The following is a 7070-nucleotide window of genomic DNA, read 5'->3' as shown; positions in this document are numbered from 1 at the left end:
GCTCGAGCTGATCAAGGATTATGAATTAGAAATCCATTATCACCCAGACAAAGCAAATGTAGTGGCAGATGCGCTCAGTCGCAAGGCTTCCTGCCATTGTCTAACAATGAGGACTTCTGAAATTACATTATGCCAGGAGATGGAGAAATTAAACCTGGGAATGATTCAACATGGGACTGCAAATCATTTGAAGCTGGAGTTAGTCATCTTACAAAGAATAATTGACGCACAAAAAGATGATGAGGGTATGAAGCACATACGTGAGAAGATAATGGCTGGAACAGCCAAATGTTTCAAAGAAGACGATCAAGGTGTGGTATGGTTCAATAACCGCATAATGGTGCTGAAGAATGAAGAGCTCCGCCAGCAAATCTTAGATGAAGCACATCTTAGTCGCTATTCCATTCATCCGGGAAGCACTAAGATGTATCATGATCTAAAGCAGCACTACTAGTTTGAAATTGCACGCTATGTGGCCAAGTGTGACACTTGCAGACGTGTCAAGGCCATACACATGAAGACAGCTGGTCCATTACAATCTTTGCCAATCCCAACATGGAAATGGGAAGATATTAGCATGGACTTCATTGTGGGATTACCCAGAACAGCAAAAGGCTTTGACTCCATTTGGGTTATCATTGATCGACTTACAAAGATCGCCCACTTCCTTCCTGTCAAAGTAAAATATCCCGTCATTACCTATGCGGAGTTGTACATTGCCCGTATTCTCAGTTTGCATGGTGTTCCGAAGACTATAGTGTCGGATCGTGGACCTCAATTTGTATCCAAATTCTGGGAAGAGCTTCATAAATCCCTGGGTACCCAATTGCGCCACAGTTCGGCCTATCATCCTCAAACCAGTGGACAGACTGAGAGAGTAAACTAGATACTTGAAGATATGCTACGGGCGTGTGTTCTGGAATTTCCACAAAAATGGGATGAATGTTTGCCGTTAGCGGAATTTTCATATAATAATAGCTATCAAGAAAGCATCAAGATGGCACCCTTTGAAGCTTTATATGGACGACGATGTCATACTCCGCTAAATTGGTCTGAACCTGGTGAAAGGTAATTCTTCAGGCCTGATATGGTGAAAGAGACTGAAGAAAAAGTTCAAAGGATAATTCATAATTTGATGAACGCTCAAGCTCGTCAAAAGAGTTATGCAGACAAACGGCGAATGCCCTTATACTTCCTTGTGGGAGACTATGTCTACCTGAAAGTTTCGCCAATGAAGGGGGTATCACGTTTCGGGGTTAAAGGAAAGCTTGCACCCCAGTATATTGGTCCATTCCCTATACTTGAGCAATGTGGACCAGTGGCATACCGACTCCAACTACCCGAAACATTGTCTGCTGTGTATAATGTGTTCCACGTGTCACAATTGAAGAAGTGTCTTCGGATTCCCGATCGAACCATTGAAGTAACAGATGTTGTCCTTGAACCGGACTTGACATATTCTGAGCACCCAATTCGAGTCTTGGATCAAAAGGACATGATTACCCGAAGAAAAACTCTCAAGTTTTATAAGATACAGTGGAACCAACATTCCGAAGATGAGGCTACATGGGAAACTCAAGAGTTTTTAGATAAGAATTTCCCAGGCTTTTTAGCCTCTTGTAATTTGTAAAGCATATATATAGATGTGGTAATAAAAGAGTGAGTCCCAAACCACCCCTGCCTTGTACCAGAAATGAGGAAATAAAAGTATGTCGCGTTTCCTTTTCCATTACTTACCCTAGGACTTTTAATCTCGGGACGAGATTCTTTTATGGGGGGAAGGATGTAACACCCCTGGTGTTGCTGTAACTAAAACTTGAGCATGGCATCATAAACATTGGCATTGCATATGTTTGACACACCTAGAGTGCATTCACTAGGTAAAAATTTCAAAAAAGTTGTATTGTTATAGCATTTTGCAAATAGGACCCTGGATAGGGAACTTAACCCTAAATAGGGATTAAAGGGGTAAAACATAACCCAAATTGAGAAAACCTAAAAACCTTAGGGGAATAGTCATAAAATATTCCCAAGAATGAACTTGAATCACTTTTATACCCCTAGGATACCAAAAACCCTAATTGGAACCCTGGAAAACCCTAAATCCAAACCCTAGGGGCCTATGTGCAAAAATTGTGCACATTTGGACTAAAGTGTAAAAACTACATTGTCAAGACATATAAAGTCACATGGTTCACATTTAGGATGATTTACAAGCCAAACCCTGAGTTTTGGACTTACTTGCAAAAGAGCCACATTTGAACTCTTTTGACTAAGTCTGAATTTCAGTGTATTGTGCTCATCTTTGTGACCTTGTAACTTCTAAACAAAAGAGATTTTACCCTAGGTCACCACATCAAAGTTGTAGAGCAATCATTGGAGAACAACTTTGCTTAAGGATGTGAGCATAGTTGTTAAGTAAAGTTGGGAGATAATTAAGTCCAAAGTTGGACTGTCAGGTCACTGGGTCTGAATTTTTAGACAAACAGTGCAACCACTGAGACTTTGAGCATGGATTCAACTATGATCTAGTATGAATCTGCCCATGGCATCTATGAACAAACTTGTAGCTGGTTAGTAGCTCTATAACTTTGCTGCAGAGCTTGGCATGAGTGGTCATTAGAAATCGAGAGAAAACTTGGCTCCAAGTTTGTCTGTCAGACTGACTGAACTCCAATCGCCATGGTACAGTACCGGGATCAGATCAGAACGCCAGCGTCAGAAAGATCTCACTGCCGATGACTTCCCGCCGTGATTCGTGTCACTGGCATCGGGATTCGTGTCTGCGCGGATGGATAGCAGCACGGGGTATGGGGATCCTCGCCGCCGGTGACCTGGAAGCCACTCCGGCTAGCCGTAATCCCTCCCCCCTTGCTCATCGCCCGTGGATAAAGCTTTTCACCGCCGTCAAGCCTTCGTCGTTGCCCGCCGCGTGGCTCTGCCTTTACACCACGTCGCCGTGACTCTCTAGGGCCATCCCATCGTCGCCGGTGAGGTCGCCACGACGTTAGCCACAGGTTCATGCGCACTAGAACCTCCCTGCCCCTTTCCGACCACCGCGCATCGTCATCCAAATTCCCGGCCACCGTCTAAGCCGCCTATAAATTGAGCCCTCCCCTAGTTGCGAAACATCATTGCGCACCCCCACACCTAGTATTGCTCCCAGCCGATCACCAGCAAGCTCCAATTTCGTATTCCCCCCAAATCAGTCGAAGAACACCGTGAAACCAAGTTCACCGTGGCCAGCCTGTTCTAGTAAAACTCTGCCCAATTCAAACCATGTTTAAGTGCTCTCGTATGCCAGTGATGCCCATCGACTCACTTAATTGCACGGAGTAGCCTCTGGTCGCCAGGAACACGGCTGTCTTGCCGTAATACTCTCGGTCACCATGGCCCGAGCAAACCAATAGCCCATAGATGAAATTGGGTTGGGGGAAATGATCGAGGTAGCTCCAATTTCGTGTCAGTCACTCGGAGAACCTAGCCGTTGCCCCAATCGGTCGGTCCAGACGGCTCGTCGGAGCTCGGCCGTGCTCCACGCCGTCGGGGACCGCGTGATGTAAAGTAATAGAAACCGGAGGACTTATGTGTAATCTGTCAGCGACCCAAGAAACAGTAAAGGAACTCGTTTACAGTTAGCCTGGAACCCGGGGCCCTCTGTGCAAAATGGCCAGAGCGCGCGGGCGCGCGTGGGCGCGCGACCCGGTTTCCGGTAGCGTTGGGCTGTCCCGGGCCAGAAACAGCCCATCACTGTTTCAACCTTTTCCTTTTTCTTTTTCAGTAAAGCTTTGAAAATCTATAGAAAATTGTAGAAAAATCCTAAAATCGTCAAACCAATTTTCCTAGACTTCTTATTTTCCCTAGTATTTAATAAAAATAGTTTCATGATTGTTAGGTTAAATAAGGAATTTTAAGGCATTTAAAGTAGTTTAAAGCAATAGTTCTGGATTTTTAGAAAACATATAGTAATTCCAAAAATGTCCAAACTTTTTATATGAGTTCTATACATTATTTAGAAGCCATGGGTAGAGTTTGGGTTGATTTGGACCTTGTTTGATACTTAGAACCTAAAACCCCCTTGCCCTTTGAACTCCTTTACTGACTCCGGAAACCCTAAGTTCTCGGAGTTCCGTGAAGGAAAGTTGTATTCAAGACTTAGATAATAAATCTTTATTATCTTTGCACTCTCATGAGCATTACATGGCATTCATTATTATATAAACCTCTATGGTTATATTTAGAAAACGAAGAAGAGATCGAAGTGACCGAAGAGAAGACACCACCACCTTCGGATTCTCAGGCCGGCAATTGTTTCTACTTCGATATCTGCGGGTTCGAGCCTGACTCACCTACTAACGAAGGCAAGCCCCGGTGCATTTACCACCTTCCTTGTTGTTTTTAAAATCTTTCTCACTTGCTTGCTGCATTAGGTGATAGGAGTTGAATGGTTAAACAATTCCTGCATTACCTTCCTTGAACTTGATTACCTTCCTTGAAACCCTGTTTTTACAAAAAGGTTTTTCTATGCTTAGTATTGCTCTAAAAAAACAAAAGGATTTGTTTTACAAAAGATGTTTGGCAAAGTGGGAGGGTTGTTTTCAAAAATAAAACTTGATGGTGGATCCATCATGGCCATGATGGGTTCAACATCGGAAAAGATGTACCTCTGCCAGGTACCAAGATTTGGGTTTAAATGATTAAGCTGAGACCGGGCGGGTGACTTGCACGAGAAGAGAGTCTCGGTGTAGTGTCTCCGTCTGAGTCGATTAAGGACCGTGTCGATGTAGGCTTGATGACCGAGGACCCTTTAGCTGGTCACATGCCTCGTCATGGGTAAGCCTTGCCTCAGGCAGACTAAGGCCAGAATAAGATAACACGAAATGGGTGTGGAGCGGTGGTGGGAGTAGCGTGTACCCTCCATGGCAAGAGGCTGGATGGTGGTGTATCTGTGCTATCGGTTTGCGTGAACCTGATCTGGTCTTAAGAACCCCGGTGACGGGTTGACATATGCAAGGGTTAAGTGCTACATATGTCGTGTGTTTGGAGATCCTCAGCTGAGTATAATCGATTCGGATCGCCGTACCTTCGCGGTTATGAAGACTTGGTCACAGCCCTATACGTAGCAATCCACTAAAGATGATGGTTTGTTAAGAAATTGGCTAGTGCAGGACAAGTGATTGAACTAGGGTAGAAAGAACTCTAGTTGCAGGTAATTTTACTTAACTTGTCAAATAAAACTGGATTTCTAAGGATCCACTTTAGTAAGCATTTCTGCAAAACAGAGTCTTTGATTATTGAAAAGCCTTACCTTGACTCCCTTAACCAGCATACCCTTGAGAGTCTTTTCTTTAGTCGGGTAAGACTTGCTGAGTAATTCCATACTCAGGGTTTATCCCTCCGTTGTTTTTAGGTGAGGAAGCGACAATTTTTTGTTGCTTCTGCTCTAAGGTGGTGCCAAAAGAAGAACACAAGGAATGAAGTGCGGGAGGAAAGGATCCTCCATATAGAACTTTTTGTTTAAAAACTATCGGGAGGAGTTTTTACCTCCCTTGGTATTGTAATAATATTACTCTGCACTCCTAGGATAACTCTGGTCTGTAATAAGTAACTCGATCTTACTTTCTAAATAAATGTAAGTTTATGTAATCGCTTCCGCATTTCTATATCTTCGATGTTCTGTAATGTTTGCAAGACAGGTGAAACGTTCCTGGAAAGGTAAGAAAGAAGATACCGAACTCGTCAAGTGATTCAGGAACATCTACAAGATTGTCTGATGTCTGTTAGACAAGGACAACTATAGTTGGGCCTAATTACTTGGGAGGTTCCGTCACACACACAACCCCCATTTTTGTCGAATATAGCCATGAACGACCATTTTCAATAATACAGAAGGCTAACACCTACGGATTTTTGACCAAGAAATCGTCTCCACCAGAAATCCAAGAATATTATCTATGGCAAGGAAACATATGTGGGGTGAGGTGTACGAGCCTCTTGTCGATGATCAATGGCCAGACAACCCCCATTTTTGTCGAAACTAGCCATGAACGACCATTTTCAATAATACAGAAGGCTAACACGTACGGATTTTTGACCAAGAAATGGTCTCCACGAGAAATCCAAGATTGTGATCTATGGTAATGAAACATATGTGGGGTGAGGTGTACGAGCCTCTGGTCGAAGATAAATGGCCACACAACCCCCATTTTTGTCGAAAATAGCCATGAACGACCATTTTCAACAATACCGAAGGCTAACACATACGGATTTTTGACCAAGAAATGGTCTCCACCAGAAATCCAAGAATGTGACCTATGGCAAGGAAACATTTGTGGGGTGAGGTGTACGAGCCTCTAGTCGATTATCAATGGCCACACAACCCCCATTTTTGTCGAAAATAGTCATGAACGACTATTTTCAATGACACTGAAGGCTAACACCTACGGATTTTTGACCAAGAACTGGTCTCCACCATAGATCCAAGAATGTGATATATGGCAAGAAAAGATATGTGTAGTGAGGTGTATGAGCCTCTGGTTGAAGTTAAATGGCCACACAACCCCCATTTTTATCGAAAATAGCCATGAATGACCATTTTCAATAATACCGAAGGCTAATACCTACGGATTTTTGACCAAGAAATGGTCTCCACCAGAAATCCAAGAATGTGATCTATGGCAAGGAAACATATGTGGGGTGAGGTGTATGAGCCTTTGGTCGATGATCAATGGCCACAGAACCTCTATTTTGTCGAAAATAGCCATGAACGACCATTTTCAATGACACTGAAGGCTAACACCTATGGATTTTTGACCAAGAAATGGTCTCCACCATAAATCCAAGAATGTGATATATGGCAAGGAAACATATGTGTAGTGAGATGTTTGAGCCTCTGGTCGAAGATCAATGGCGAAACAACCCCCATTTTTATTGAAAATAGCCATGAATGACCATTTTCAAAAATACCGAAGGCTAACACATTCGGATTTTTGCCCAAGAAATGGTCTCCACCAGAAATCCAAGAATGTGATCTATGGCAAGGAAACATATGTGGGGTGAGGTGTACGAGC

This window comes from Zea mays, chromosome 8, assembly GCF_902167145.1.
Source record: "Zea mays cultivar B73 chromosome 8, Zm-B73-REFERENCE-NAM-5.0, whole genome shotgun sequence".
Taxonomy (NCBI): domain Eukaryota; kingdom Viridiplantae; phylum Streptophyta; class Magnoliopsida; order Poales; family Poaceae; genus Zea; species Zea mays.
The sequence above is the reverse complement of the archived record's forward strand: the minus strand, read 5'-3'. Positions refer to the sequence as shown.